This window comes from Eptesicus fuscus, chromosome 10, assembly GCF_027574615.1.
Source record: "Eptesicus fuscus isolate TK198812 chromosome 10, DD_ASM_mEF_20220401, whole genome shotgun sequence".
Taxonomy (NCBI): domain Eukaryota; kingdom Metazoa; phylum Chordata; class Mammalia; order Chiroptera; family Vespertilionidae; genus Eptesicus; species Eptesicus fuscus.
Genome location: NC_072482.1, coordinates 25,561,456 through 25,578,749, shown reverse-complemented (window position 1 = coordinate 25,578,749; position 17,294 = coordinate 25,561,456).

The window sequence follows — 17,294 nt, the reverse complement described above, 5'->3', positions numbered from 1 at the left end:
GATGGGTTTGTGAGAATTCAATGAGTTAATATGTATAGAGTGCTTAGAATAGTGCCTGGCATCGTAAGCATTCAATGAAAGTTAGAAATTATTATAACTTAATATAGTTAATAATTATCACTTGAGGAATTTTGTCCTTTACTTGATTAAACATGCTAAAGTTATACATATAAGATTTATTCCAAGTTAAAAAATCTCTTTAAATTATTTATCATTTCTACTATTTTTTAAAAATTTTACAACCTAGCAATGTGGGTGCTGGTTTTTATCATACCCTTCTTTTATCTTTCCATTGGCATGTTTATTTCTGTTTCTAATTTCTTTACCTCAATACTTAGTTCATTTATTTTCATACTTCCTTGTTCAGTAACAAAGCATGATTTATTGCATCTTTAAAATGCATATTGAATGACCTGAGTTATTCTTCATTTGTAATTTGGAAAATTAAATACATCAGTGATAGTATAGATGTCAAGTCCTGTCACATCATCCACCAAGTACCTAAGAATGTTAATTGAAAAATTTTAAAAAATAGTAGAAATGATAAATAATTTTAAGAGATTCAATTAAAAGATTTCCATCTGGTATTAAAAGAAAGTCTGAACACTTTCCACAATCTGTTCCACCTCCATTCTTCCTTGTTGCCCTATGATTCCTATATATAAAAAACTTGGGCTCCCATCATATCCCCCACAAAACGTTCATTCTTTTCCTGCAAATAAAAGGTTTTTCTTGTCATTCTCCCACACATAGCTTTATAGACATCATCTTTTCCTCAACAAAGTCAATATATCTTTACAAGTCTGTGTTTAAACTGTTTCCTATAAAATCTCAGCCCAATTGAGTCTATCATGATCTAAAATAAATTGCCTCCTTTTTAACGACTAATTCAGTAGATAGATAATCAGAGAGCTGATCTTTTCAACATCACCATTTACACAGTCATGCACCTCATAACAGCATTTCAGTCAACAGTGGACCAAATATACAGCAGTAGTCCCATAAGTTCATAATGGAGCTAAAAATTCCTATGGTCTAGTGACAGCGTAGCCGTCCTAAGGTCATAGCATAACATATTACTCAGGTGTTTGTGATGATGCTGGAGTAGGCAAACCTGTGGTGCTGCCTGTTCTATAAAAGTATAGCACACACAGTGTGCTCTCTCTCCCAGGAGCATGCCCATGACTTTCCCTCCCCACTTTCCTTCCCCCACAGGCATGCATCTCTTAAACTCCCGTGAGACTTGCAACCACGGAGCAATGGGCAGCAGCAGCCCGTCCTAGGCTAACACCTTAAACCTGTCCCCAAGGCCCCCCTTTCTCTGACTTCTTAGTGAACCAAGCAGCCCAACCGAGGCTCATTTCTCCGCCTAGTCTCTCTCTCCTGTTGCTTCTTCTATCCTAGGCACTTCCATGTCTCACCATCCCCAGATTTAATAAAGGTCCTCACTAAAAAAAAAAAAAAAGGTATATCACATATAATGTTGTACAGTATATGATACTTGATAATGATAATAAAGGACTGTGTTACTGGTTTATGTATTTACTATACCTTGGAGATACTGCGGGTTCAATTCCAGACCACTGTCATAAAGTGAGTATCTCAATAAAGTAAGTCAGAATGTATTTGCTGGTGGAGGGTCTTGCCTTCAATTTGTAAAAAATTCAACATCCATGGAGTGTGATAAACCAAAGCACAATAAAACAAAGTATGCCTGTACTATTTTTTTTTTTTTACTTGTGGCCTGTGCTATACTTTTAGTCATTATTTTACAGTCTACTCTTTCTATTTATTAAAAAAAAAGTTGGCTATGATACAGTATGCCATGCTATGCTGGCAGCAGCCTCAATACATCTCGTGTTTACTGTGTCCCTTGATTGCACCATTATCTCTTGTGCTTGATTTAACCTGTGTGTTTTTTATACAGTAACATGTTGTTCAGGCTTGTAGCCTAGGAGCAATAGGCTATATATGGGCTTAATCACAAGGAACAACAACAGCCTGTAATTATTGGAATCGAGAGTCTGGGTCAGTGGTCGGCAAACGTATTAGTCAACAGAGCGGCAAACCCCGTCTCACGAGCCGCATGTGGCTTGCGAGCCGCAGTTTGCCGACCACTGGGCTATACCATATAGCCTACTCCTGTAATCGACTATACCATCTGGGTTTGTGTGAGTGCACTCTATGATGTTCACACAACTAAATGGCCTAACAATGCCTTTCTCAGAATGTATCCCTGTCATTAAGCAGCACACGACTGTATTGCTATTTCCCCCTTTTATTTTTAACTTATCACACATATAATAGCTTAGAATTTGTTTTCTATTGCTCCCATAACAAATTATCACAAACTTGGCAGCCTAAAACAGCACAAATTTGTTATCTTATAGTCCTATCAGTCAGAAGTATTACACGGGTCTCATCAGACAAAAATCAAGGCTGCATTCCTTTCCAGAGACTATAGAGATGACCCCGGTTCCTTGTTTATTTGGTTGCTTGTCAGAATTCAGTTCCCTGTGGCTGTGGGACTGAGATCCTTGCTGTCTGTCAGCTGAGGGCCATTGCCAGCTTCTAGAGGCACTCACTTTCCTTGACTCATGGCCCCCTTCCTCCAACTTCAAAGCCAGCCAGGTGAGCTGAATCCCTCTCGTGCTTAAAACTCTTCTACTCAGTGGTCGGCAAACTCATTAGTCAACAGAGCCAAATATCAATAGTACAACGATTGAAATTTCTTTTGAGAGCCAAATTTTTTAAACTTAAACTTCTTCTAACACCACTTCTTCAAAATAGACTCACCCAGGCCATGGTATTTTGTGGAAGAGCCACACTCAAGGGGCCAAAGAGCCACATGAGTCTCGCGAGCCGCAGTTTGCCGACCACTGTTCTACCTCAACTCTCTGACCCAGCCAAAAAGTTGTCTGCCTTGAAGTACCTATATAATTACATTGGACATACCCAAATAATCCTTGATAATCCACTATTTCAAATGCCACACCTTTAATCACATCTGCAAAGACTCTTTTGCATATAAGGTAATATGTTCATAGGTCCAGTAATTATTGTATATCCTGGGCTTGGGGAGTGCTATTCTATCTACCACAGAGTTTATACTATAATTATAAACTAGGTTATACTATAGACTCAAACCACCCGATACTTTGCACAGGGTCCTACACATTGTACATAAGACATACAATACTTATTATATATTGTATATAGACTATAGTATAGACTATACCGTGTAGTTGTTAACCCAGGGTCATATACCTTATACATGTTCAATTAACATTTATGGATTATTTAGAATGTTATCAGGAATGAATTCATCATTCTTTTTTAGTTCAAATACTTTCTTGTTGTTTTCCTCATTGTCTCTGACAAAAAAAAAAAAAAGCTATTAGCCTACATTAGAGAAAATGTGACTAGTCCTAGAACTTTTAGAACGTTCTGAAACCTGAGACTGTCACAACTCCTCTGTCCTTCTATAGCCTATCATTTAAAAATCACTCCTTATCTTCTATTTTTCCTTCTTTGAACAATATTTACAGTCTCTTTTTCACTATCTTTTTCTAATAAAATTGTTATTCTTGTCATGCATCCCTCTTCATTACCCTTTGCAACGTAGCTTTTATAACAGAAGATTTCAGTTCTTTGTAGAAAACTCACAGAGATATCAAGGAGTTAATAATGGAGAGCCATTTGCTGTATCAATTTCATCTGAAACACAAGGATAATGTTCCCAGCTGTGGCATCTGGCTCCTTGGCAATTTCATCAGACACTGCCAGCAGTTAGAGTAGAGTTCTGGGCTTGTCACAAGGATTAAGCTGTTGTGCAGCTGTTTCTGCCACCTCAGTGCTGTGTAGGTACAAGCTGGCTTTCAATTTTTCCTCTGAGTAATTCCTGTTTTTCTCTCTATTCATGTTTTGTTAAAATACCTAGGAGATTTGTGTCTAGATAAAGTCTGCATTCCAACACATGCCTTCAGAGGTGGAGAAATGTGCACCATATTCACTTACAGTAGAATTTCAATATAATTTCCTTTGCAAATAAAAGTAAAATGCAAAGTTTTTCGTGCTTTTGTTCTAAGCATTTTTATGTCCAAGCATAGCTTTTCAAAAATAGCAAGTGAAATCTACAAGTGCATTCCTCTACTAAATATTTTTTTAAATATACAAATTACTTGTTTAAGTAACTTTTCTAATCTATTGTTACTGTCAACTCATAAAATAGAGTGTTGCTTAATAGAGTATATTTTATGAATGTTCTCTTTATCTTTCTCATGAATTCATTTGCTAACTATGGTTTTTTAAATTGCCAACTAACCATCAGTGTCAAAAGGATTGATCTAGTGTGTTCATTTTCAACTCAATTCTAATGTTCTCTAAGCAGCCTCATTCCTTTTGACAGTATGTTGGCTCAGAGGAAGAGATGCCATATAAAATCATAGGTTTTAAAACTGTGATGGAGCTTAGAAATTATTTAGTCCTTCCATTTATTTTACAGGGGCTGAAACCGACAGCCAGTAATGTGAAATAGTGTGCCTAAAGTCACACACGTAGTGACAGGACAAGCCCAGAACTCAGTCCTAGTCCAGTGCACGTTCCCCCATTCTTCACTGCCTCCCCTAATCCAAGTCCACAGCATGTGATTCTTGGCTCTATTTTCCTGTCTAAAATTTTAACCCACATCCACCTCCTATCCACTACCTTTTCAAAACACTGTCCTCACCAGGCCTTGCTCTCCCTCTGTTCTGTGTCTGCCTCTTAGTGTTCAGTTTCATGATTCTAACAGAACTCTATAGACAACATGGGCTATCTCAAACCTTTTCTTGTTATTAGGGAGCTGAAACAATTAAAGAGATCCATCTACTAATTATGAAAAATAAAGCACTTATGGGACTTAGAAAGTTCGGTAACTATGACAAAACTCAGTGTTTTAGATCATATGAATCTTGAAATAAGTGCTCTCTTAAAGAAAGGACACTATACATATAAAATTCCCCGTCTCATTCTGCCTCCTACCTTGGGAAGGCTGTATAAGAAACATTTCTCACCTTATTCTACATTCTACCCTGATGATTTAAGTTCAGTCTTTACTCTGAATGCCAATTTGATTCTTCTCTTTGAAATAGATTATTATTACCCAATGCCCATGCAAAGAGTTTGACTAGTTCTATATCTCACTTACTTTCCTACTTAGGCTATCACACCTATAATTTCCAATTCTTCAGCTGTGTTAATTGAAAATTTTGTGTTTGATTTTTGGAAGGTGATTAATTGTTTCATTAGTTAGCTGTTCTCAGAGAACAAGACAAAAATATTTCTCCACAGGTGAGGCATCATTAAAGAAATTAGGTCAGAATTCATCAAAGTGTGTCACAGCTCCACAAACAGGGGATATACACACTGATCAATTTATTATGTCAAGAAACTTCAGAGCAATGATATCCACACTCTTCAACTCCCTCAGGCATTGAGCTGTAAGGTAAGGACTGTGCACTTCCAAATAAGAGGAATGATATTTCTTGAGATGAGTGTAAACAGAGTAGTTAATAACCAAAAGGTAACCTGAAAGATAATTCTGCTGAAAATAATAGAGTAATATCTTTGCTAATGGGAAAAATATTTTTCTGCTTAACAATGAAAAAGGAGAGGGAAAATACCCATATAGTCAGAATTCTTAAAAAAAAAAAATAGTGCAGGAAAATGTGTTTTCTATTGGCTCCTACTCCTTTCCTATTTTACATAACATAATATATCAAGGTAATAAGAAGGAAGATAAACAAGATATGTTAATGGATAAAAATAGTCAATATGTGGATGAAAGGGGCCTCTTGCTAACCTGACAAGCTCAGAGAAGGCCTGCATTGCAGTCTTACAAACTCAGAGACTTAAAGTAACCACAAAGGATGGTCTGAAATTAAACTTCAACTAAAAGCAGTTATGGTGGGTAGTTACATCCTAGACTGGTATCTTCACTGAAAAGGTCAATCTTTACCTTAACTGAGCCTATCTGTCTTTTTGCATCTATATAATAAAAGCCTAAGCAACCGACATGGCAGAACAACTGAAACGACCGGTCGTTATGATGCACACTGACCACCAGGGGCAGACACTCAATGCAGGAGCTGCCCCCTGGTGGTCAGTGCATTCCCACAGGGGGAGCAGCTCCTCAGTCAGAAGCCAGCCTCATGGCTGGTGAGTGCAGCGGTGGTGGCAGGAGCCTCTCCTGCCTCCACAGCAGCGCTAAAGAGCAGCGAGCCATGCAGTAAGGAGCTGGGGGGATCGGGCCTAAGCCAGCAGGCAGACATCCCCCAAGAGGTCCCAGACTGCAAGAGGGTGCAGGCCAGGCTGAGGGCCCCCGCTGCTCCAGTGCACAAATTTTGTGCACCAGGCCTCTAGTCTATAATAACATACCCTTGAAATGTCTGGGTAACTTGTAACTTCCCTTTTTCTGAACCTTTTGGGGCACAATCTAATGTGCCTGGACACCAGGACAGATACCACAAATTCCTCCATTGTTATCATGTTAATTGTTCCTGTATCCACCTAAGTATGTGTCTATTATTTTACTTTTTATCCAATCCCAGGGGTTTCCTCACTTTGCTTTCTCCTGCCTCTCTAGTCTATTACCAGTGAATTTCATGTAACCAACGTATGTCCCCTCCTTTGACTGCAATGTGTAAGTATAGATGTAACCTGCTATTCTCCAGAGCATTATCTCAATTTGTTGAGGTTCTGCTTCCCAGCAATTGTCAATAGTTTGGCTCAAATAAACTCACAAAAATTCTTTACAGGTTTGAATGTTTTTATGTTAACAAATTATATTAAGGTTTAATCACATGGCATTGGACATAAGTTAATCAAAGCTTATACCACCCTTGCTTACTAAGAGTTTATGACTAAAACAATAGTGCCAATGGCATAAACTTTTAAAAGTCAGCCTGATTTATTCAGGAAAGTTTTTTTTTAATACATAACAGTTTTTGGTTTTATTTTTTACTACTTGGAAATATTTTCAAGTCATACTACCATGGTGTTGAATTACCCCAGGGAAAGAGAGTGTGAAAGAAAATAAAGGACAGTTGAAAATAAGAAGTAATCCTATATAACAAAAGCCTAATATGCTAAGTGTCTAGTTGACCCGTCAGCTGTTCAACCAATCAAAGCGTAATATGCTAATGATATGCTAAGGTTGATCAACTGCTTGCTATGATGTGCACTGACCACCAGGGGGCAGAGAGTCAACCAGTCGCTATCATGTGCACTGACCACCAGGGGGCAGATGCTCCGACCACTAGGTTAGCTAGCTGCTGGGGTCCAGCCAATCTGGAATGAGCAAGACGGGCTGGACACGCCCTGGAGCCCTCCCGTGGTCCCTCTCCAGCTGGCCAACCTCCTGCATCCCTCCCCGGCCCTGATTGTGCACCAGTGGGATCCCTCAGCCTGGCCTGCACCCTCTTGCAATCTGGGACCCCTCAGGTTGGAGAGCCAGTTTTGGCCCGATCCCACAAGCCAGGCCGGAAACCCCACTGGTGCACGAATTCATGCACTGGGCCTCTAGTTTCCTGATAAGAATGCAAAAAAGGAAAAGGACATCTTTCTTAGAGTTAAGGCCTAACAAAATAAGCAAATACCTCCAGCAATGCAGGTCTTGAGGCCAGTTCAAACCTCTGTCTCTTCTGAATCTGAATCATTGTCCTAGAACTGGGCTAAATTGAGGCCATTACAGTAGAGCACCCATATGTCTCTCTTGGCATGAACCAGAAGAGGCCTGACAGTCCAGATTGATCCACAGACTCTCAGATTCCTAAACAGCTTCCGAACATGGACAGCTTCTGCACCAGATCTGCTCTCTATAATTTCAACCAGAATCAGTCAAATTTTCTGGAAGCCAAGAATGGAGTGACTTTTACCTTACAAAAGGGTTTCTCTACAGAATAAGCTTCTACAAAGGGACCTGTTTCATCCATTTATTGGTATCAAGAAAGCATAAATAACAATGAAATTATATAGCCTAAATATAAATAAACATATAAATCAACCACCTATTATTGAGTCAAACTTTACTGAGGATTTAAAAATCATGGTGAACCTCTCATTTCAATCGATACACTTGGATCTCCCAGGCAGCACTAAAGTGTGATGATCATATGGCAGGGTTCTCACCTGTCAGTAAGTAGTCTGCACTGCATAAAAATCTACTTTTATATGAGAAAATGATAGATGGAGGGCTGACCAAGAAATTGTTAAATAAATATAAGAAACCTAGAACTGAAAAGAAAATGGAAAAAAATATAAAACCCTTTATTTTAAAGGATAGAATTTAACAACTTAAGGTTTAGTGGTAAAATGACTTGCGTTCTCTCCGTTGTGTCCTGAGAGACACTTTTTGTTGTGCTGTTGTATCAGCATGAAAGGGTTGTCAGGCTGAGAACTGAAGTTTTGTTTAACAACCGAGACATTTTTTCCATGAACAACTTGGTCAAGAATTGAATTGTTCAAGATGGGAGTCTTTCAAGAATCAAGGTTTGACTGCATTTATAAATTTTGGATATTAACCCTTTATTGGATGTATCACTGGAAAATATATTTTCCCATTTAGTAGACTATTGTATTGTTTTGTTGTGATTTCCTTTGCTGTGCAAAAACATTTTAGTTTAATGCAGTCCCATTTGTTTCTTTCTCTTTGTTTCCTTGTCCAAGGAGATCAGAAAAAAATATTGCTATGAGAAATGTCAGAGTTTACTGCCTATGTTTTCTTCTAGAGGTTTTATGGTTTCAAGTCTTACATTTAAATCTTTAATCCATTTTGAATTTATTCCTGTATATGACGTAAGAAGATGGTTGTTTCATCCCCACCCCCCACCATTTTCAATTTTCCCAACACCATCTATTGAATAGACTGTCTTTACCCCATTGTATGTTCTTGCCTCCTTTGTCATAGATTAATTCACCATAAAGGTATGGGTTTATTGCTGAGCTCTCTATTCTGTTCTATTGATCTATGTGTCTGTTTTTATGCCAGTGCTATACTGTTTTGATTACTATAGCTCTGTAGTATAGTTTGATATTACATAGCATGATACCTCCAACTTTGTTCTTCTTTCTCAAGTTTGCTGTGGGTATTCAGAAACTTTTGTGGTTCCATATACATTTTAGAATTATTTGTTCTAGTTCTGTGAAAAACACCACTGGTATTTTGACAAGAATTGCATTGAATCTTTATAGTACCTTGGGTAGTATGAACATTTTAACAATGTTAACTCCTTCTATCCACAAGCACAGCATATATCTCCATTTATTTGTTACTTCTTCAATTTCTTTCTTCAATATCTTATAATTTTCCCAATAAGGACTTTTACCTCCTTGGTTAAATTTATTCCTGGTATTTCTTTTCTTTCTCTTTCTTTTCTTTTCTTTTCTTTTCTTTTCTTCTCTATCTTTCCTTTTCTTTCTTTCTTTCTTTCTTTCTTTGTGATTGTGAATGGGATTGTTTTCTTAGATTCCCTTTCTGATAGTTCTTATTGGTGTATAAAAATGTAACCAATTTCTGAATATTTCGTAGCCTGCTACTTTATTGAATTCACTTAGCAATTCTCATACTTATTGGTGGAATCTTTAGGATCCTCTAAGCCAATCCTTCTTAAACTGAACATTTACCCCACTTTATTTCACCTGATAATTAGGCCTGTTCCCTAAATATGAACCACTCTTAGAATATGAATACACATAAGATTTAACTAAAGGGCAGTTCAGACTGCAACTAATAACAGATCATTTGAGAAATATAAACAAACACTTATTGGACCAAAATAGAAACAGACTATAACTTCTAAAGGTCCTAAGGAGTTATATGCATTCCCTAGTTAGTGTTTTCCATGAGTCACAAGACTACCAAAATATTTTCTTGTAACATGAACTGCACAAAATGAATTGTTTTGGTCTGAGTGTCAAAGTCATTTTCTTAGGTTGAGCAAAACTATTTCATGAGCCAAGGCTACAGTTTGTCAACCATTTTCAGAAACACATTTAAATGCCCTAAAATCCCTATAGATTTTTCCCCTCCAGTGAATCAAGTTAATGGGAACCATTAAATCTACTTTAGTCGAATCTCTTAACTGAGTTTCTTCAAGTTGTTTTTTTTTCCAGATGCCTTTTGAGATTTTTTATTTGTTCCATCAGAGTCGCTTTGAATTAAAACATTTGCTGCCCTGTGAAATGCATGATAAAACCAAAACACCTAACAATATTTAGAGGTTAAGTAGATATGACCTGGGGGCTAGTCATGTACAGCATTGTATGAAAATGCAGCTGGGTGCAATGTCTGATCTGCTATGACATTCAAGTTTTAAGTGATGCTTAAGGAGATGGAAGGATTGGCTCCACATATATCCCAACGTGCACTGGTCTTCTCTCTGTTAACTTGCTAATGAACCATGATTGAGTAAAGTAATGAGTTTACAGAGAGCCCCAGGAAACCAATTTCCAATTTTGCAACCAGCAGGCTTTAACTTCACTGCAGCCTTTGCTAATTTAGTCTGGAAGCGGGTTCGGATACAAAATGCCATCCCTGCCTTGTGACTCAGACAGACTTTTCTAATACCCATATACTTGCCCATTAATGAATGTCTCTTCACACAATACATTTTATTTCTCTCTTTCATTGTTTTAAATAGGCTGAGTAGCTAAAAATTATTATAATGAAAAATGAAATTTTAACCACTTGGAAAATTAGAAACATTGAAAAACATTGACCTCAAGTCTGGCCTATGTAAGGCAGGAAACTCAATGTGAGAGTATTGCCTCAAATTAATTTATGATGAAATTAAGCAAAAATTGTAAAATAATTATGTAGCGCTTGTTTCTATGGTTTAAAGGAGATTATTTTCAATGTCATTCAGTGTTTACCAATTCATTTGTTATTTTTTACTTTCAGTAAGCTGCAATCAAATATTTTTTAAAATGCCCTTTGTATACTCAACAAAACTTCTGAAAAATGAGCATGAAAATTTGTACAAATTGGGGTTGCTGACAGGCAAAAATGTGTAGCTGATAGTAATACCTTCACATGGTAATATACACAGGATTCCCTGGCTGTCCTGCAGACACACTGGAATATGCTTTTGTGTCCCTGACTAGTCTTAATCTGTTTAAACAAAATTGGTTCTATTTAAATGTTTGGTAAATGTGGGTACATTTCTCTCTAATTCCAAGGAAATTCTCCTCCCCCCCCCTCCTCCCCGCCTCTTTTGGTATTAAAGAAGCACCAAAGTACAATTCATTTCTATAGACTCCTGAAAATGGACTGTGCTCTCACTTAAAGAAAAGTCGGAGAAAACCCTTTTAGATCTGACTTTAATGACTCAAAAAAAGGAACTGTTTGTGAAGATAAAGAAGAACCAGTACACTTTAATGTCGGTGTGGTGAAGATGTAAGTCAGTATTCATCGATAATCACCAGGCAGGTGAATAAGGCAGGTTCACTTCAGACAAGGCTAAAAATCTTTTAACTGGAAGGCATAGTAAAAGATAGAAATAGTTTCTCCTTTTATTCTCACTTCCATTAACTCCTGCCTTTAAAAGTATCTGTAAATGATAGCTCATCATCAAGAGCCCCTCCTGGTTAAATATATCAAAGAAGTGGGAGTCTGTCAATAGCTTTTCAAGATGTAAGCTATGCTACTCAATTATAAAAAAAGAAAAGGAACATGACTTTTTTTCCTTTCCATTTTAAAGATGTATAAAGTAAAACACATCATCCAGGTGAAAATGACTCTAGACATTCTGGCTATAACGTTGTTATTATCTCTGAGATTCGCTTCCACTTGTTCCAGCTGAGTGAAGGCTGCAGCCCTCTTTGGAATAAAAATCTAAATGCTTCAATGACACCAAAGACCCACACACCCATTAGCATTCGCATAGCTGGACATTTCTTTTGCATTTTCCTTGTTTGGGTATGGATTTCTATTTTAAATTATAATATACAAGAAGGCAGGGTATGTAAACCTCAAAGTCTATGCATTTTCAATAACCTTTCACACATTTTAAATTCTTTTTTTGCTTTCACAGTTCCATGCTTGTCCAGAGTCCAGCCTAATAAATGCTGACACTCGTGGCTCAGTTTAATTAACAACGAGCAAGCTGTGTGAAAACACAGTGGGAGCACTGAAGCAGGGCCATGTAGTGCTGCAAGCATGCTACTGCCAATCAAGGATCTGAGGCCAGCGTCCAAAGGAGCCCTGGGTAAGACATTCTGGCAAGGTCTCTGCTGGCATGACATTTTTATTGAAAGTGCTTTTCATTTGCTCCATAATAATAACTGCCTACACATTTTATAATAATTCCAATATTTTACATTTGGAAAACTCTCTAGAGTTTACAAGTGCTTTTCAAAAATGCACTATCTCACACAATCCTAAGATTAGCATGTTTGTCTGTTTGTGACATAGGAGAAAATTGGGCTCAAGAAATAAAATTGATTTACTCAAAACCATAAAGCTGCAAAGAGTCGGAGCCTGGATTTGAACCCAGGTTCTCCATCTTCAAGACTACATCTCTTTATATTTTACAAGAGCTGCCTAGAAAGTTCGAGGCCAAGTACATAGGTACATATGATTATAACCATTGTACATAAAGATGGTAGCCAGAGGGCATACACTATAACCGTGGCAGCTCTGGCCATGGTTTTATTATCCTGCACAGAACTTAAGTGCCACAAAGACATGTTAAAATGTTTACTAAATCAGATTTTGTATATGAATTCAGAAAACTGTCAGGATATTATAAAACATTCTTCCACACTTCATGTATCATGAAACTCCAAACAGATGTCATGAAAGTATTCCTACTCTTAATTGTTCTTTAACTCACTCACCCATAATCATGAATTCAGCAAGTACTAGTTTTTCTCAATGGAGGTAGAGGGTGCTAACAATTAACATCGTTTATTACAAAATATTATTGCAGTCCCAAAAATGAGAGAATGAGCTCCAAATTAAGACACCCCCAATTGCAATATACTAAAAAGTGATAGTATGAATTCAACAATATTTTCTGATGAGAAAAAAAAGTTCAATTTCCAATCAGAATAACTTTTCCAACATTTAGCTCCATGAGACTATCTCTCCATCTCTCATGCCACAACAAATGGATCAGTAGAGAAGAGATGCTATCTAATTCATGATACAAATAGCAGTGGAATTAGGGGAATTCTTCCACTTTTGGCAGCAACCACAACAACATGCACACTGTGTGGTTGGTGCTATTTTAGATATTTATTTTTTGCATGAAGACAAGCAAACAGAGTAAAATGTAAATCGTGTGGTGTTCATCAACACATTTCACAGGCCTTGAACAAGCATATTCCCCATGGCAGACAGGAGGAGAAAATGAACATGCATAAAACAGACTACCTTCAGCTGAAGACAATCCTACATGACTTCTAAGGCTAAGCATTAGTGTATACCGGGCAATATAGGGAGTGAAAAAAAATATGTGGTGGATGAAGACAGAGACCTTGCCCCCTCTGTGTCTTTCTGCAGTTCAATGTTTAGCTAACGTAGTGGTATCTTGAGTTATAGCCCTCCTCCTTTATCCATGGAGCATGCAAGCCTAGGGCGAGCTATTAAAATCTTTTCACTTCCACTCTGCCAACTAAAACACCAAAAATACAAGTTCTTACAAGAGGTTTCCTGGTAATTTGATCATGGAGACAGAATAGAATCATGGTTTCTTTCTTTACTCTGAATGAAGAAAAAAACCAAAGTAATAATTATGCTATTAGCGTTATGAAAATCATTTCTATCAATGCCCTCAGATATTCACACATAAAACATCTTTAACTCATTGGTGAAGTTAACAGAAATTACTTTTAAAATGTATCCTCTGGCAGGTGAAAAGTCAAGGAGCTGAGGTAAAATACATTTCTAGGTAAGCACTAAATATTACAAGAAAATAAAGTGTGTAAAAGCTGATGGACACAACCATTTGACCCACTAAAACTGAACAAAAATACAAATATTGATGATGTAAGGCTCTCTCTTTTTTTCATACAATGGTCTATTTTTAATGTAATTTTTAAAGAGCATATTTTATATACAAACCCTCTACTACTAATTGAAAATATATTTTGAAGGAAATGCATCAGTGAAACCTTTTATTCATTTCCAGAACAGATTCAATGACATTTGCAGAATAGCTCTCCATTATCTACATTGTATTACTTGGTAAATTTAGCAGAAAGAAGGGGATGGAAAAATATGAAAACACAAAATGTGAAAATAATGAACCTTTAATGTAGCACAAAAACTGTGACAGATGTAAAGCCACAAAGAGTCATTAAATTCTTCCCAGTCCATCTCTTTTTATCTCCCTCATCCCTTCACTATCAATTTTTCCTAATGTTGTTCCTTTTTCCTGCTAGACTCACGGAAGCAATAATAACTTACAAAACTTGCTTGTTATCTCTCCATCTAAACCACTCTCCAGCACTACAAGAATAACCCCAAATCATGTGGCATGGAATTTCTATAAGTGAAGAAAATTATAGTCATTTTATCAGAGGTGTTTTTAGTTATTATAGTAGCCATAGTGTTTATTCTCACATTCATCAAAAAAGAGACTAATGTTGTATTTTACTACATTCAGGTAACTGACTCATCATATATTTGTCCATTGTCTCTCAGACTCACAACATATTGCAGTAAGAGCTATCTTGGTCTTTTTAGCATGGATCAATGCATATGAAAAGAGCCTTAAGCTGTGCTCTTTTGTCATTGTCAACTATGGATAACCACCTAAATACTTTTAAAATAAAATTATACTGGAATCATAATAACTATCAGGTCTTTAGAGCCGAATTTTTAATTGTGATAGCTGGCAAAGGTGCCCATTCACCCACAGCAATAGCTTAACAATTTATAAAGAAGCAAACACCTTATGTTAAAGCCTCTTTTCTTTCGAAGATTCTCAATGTCACTACCTTGCTTTCAAATACAACTCCTAGTTCTACAGAATCATGAGAAAAGTTCAGGCAGGGGCAGTAAAGGTGGGTGGTTGGTAGTTACATGCTACTAAATAATGGTATTATCCAAGTATTTTGCTCTCTAATGGTCTTGAGCCGGGGGGGGGGGGGGGGGGGGGGGGCAGAATCTGGTAGGGGATGAATACCTAGAAGGAGCAAGGGATGTAGATAAGAGCTATCAGAAGCCTCCTTTATTCCTTCTTTTGTAGATTTCACTATTTGAAAAATGTACTTCCCGGAGTGGTTAAGCTTGGCAACCCTCCAAATTTTAGGATCACCTCAGGAGGCAGAACAGCAAAGCAGTTGAGAACATGTGTCCTGGGATTGATCTTGGCGCTGACATACATCTACTGTGACTTTAGGAAAATTACTTAAATTCTCTCTCATAAGATGTACAAATGGAGTCACAGCTTACATGAACAAGTAAGCTTTTACTAGTACATTAAAGGCAAAATTCCTGGTTGTAAAAATCACTCTTGGGCATCCCTGTATAATTTACTCTTTTTGTGCTTTATAAATTCTTTCCATAAATTCTTCTTCAAGGAGGTTGACAAAGCTTTGCAGGACTATGAAATACATGTTTCATATTTTTGTTGTTGTTAGTGGTCAGGGATTCCTAAAATTGCTCACACATCCTCCTTTTACTTTTTGCCACTAATTATTTCAGATGCTTCTGAAAGGTGTGTACAGGTGTACCCCGGGATATTTCAGGGTCAGTTCCTGAGTACTGCAATAAATCAAGTCTAGCAATAAAGGGAGTCATAATCTTTGCTGGTAGAGAGCTTTACCTTCAATTTATAAAAACTGCAACATCTGTGAAGCACAATAAAGTGAAACACAATACAACAAGGTATGCCTATAAACTCAGCCTTGTACAATTTCACAGGGAAAAATTCCACCACCATGGCCACATCTTTTCTTCCCTACACAAGGCCATAGACTTGAATTTCCACCTTAGTAGAAGTTCTTCAGTTGCAAACAGCAGAAATTCATTCAAGCTCCTTAAACAATGGGAATTTTGTTATCAGGACACAGGAATAGTTTGTGGAACTCATGGATAATTGGGTCTCATGAAGGTCTCATGGGTAGCTGGGTCCCATGTAACGTTGTCATGAAATAAGATTAGTCTCTTTGACTTTAGGAGACTTCATGGATTTGAGTTTGCTTCTCTGTATAGTCTGTCCATTCCATCTCTCTGAAAATCAGGTTTCCCTCTTTCTGAGGAGATTATGAATCAGAGTTTCTCCAAAATTAATAACTCATCCAATGAAGACTGCAACTCACTATTGGCTCAAAAATTCAAGTCACAGGAAAGAGGTTTTTATTAAGCTGAGCCTTAGTTCAGAGTGTGGGGACCATGGGATATAAAAATAACTGCATGTGTTCAATCACATAGAGGAGACTTTTCAAAAAGGAGAATTTTAGGGAGGCAGATGCCCCCAAATATCTGTAAAATGGTCTTTCAAAATACCATCATCAGCAGATACTTGCATATGGAGCAGATAGAAATTCTTAGAAGAGTTTCTCTAGAAGAATCCACACAAAAAAGAGGTAAACCAGATGATCACAAGGGAAATATTTTGAGGCACTTAGAAATTAAGGGATTAAGATTTAACTTTGTGATTCCTTCAAAAACGATCACCCAAAGTTTATCAAACTCTTATATCTATATGTAGCATATCAGAATATCAGAGAAAAATAAATAAATTTTAAATTATTTAAGTGACTTCTTGAGAAACTTCCTCTGAAGTGCTGCTCAAATATAGCTTGGTTTTGTTTATGCTTATATAACTTGGTATACTTTTTTGCTAATGACAATATTGATATTAAAACCCAAAATAGTTTAATATAAATAGTAGCATGTTTCTAAAACAAAATAAGAATCTTTAAAAACCCAAAATGTATAATAATAAGTATTCTATCATGCTTGCTGAAAAAGATTTCATTTTGATAGTCACATGAATGCAAGACTGAATTTTTTTTGGATTTATGACAACAATTTTTATCCTGTGGATGAGCTGCTGACTGTCTGGGAACTGTATTTTCATACAAATTGCATTTTTTAAATCACCTGATTTTACCCTATTTAAGCAAATAAAGAAAACACTAGGATATTCTATTCAATGTATACATTAGATTTATTCCCTCCAGTCACTAACTTTTACAGAATTTATTTAAAAAGTTAATATTTCCCCAAAATAAACTTTACCCAAATATAAGAAAAACTCATACAATATGTCATTAATATTTATACATGGTTCTCAAAAGGG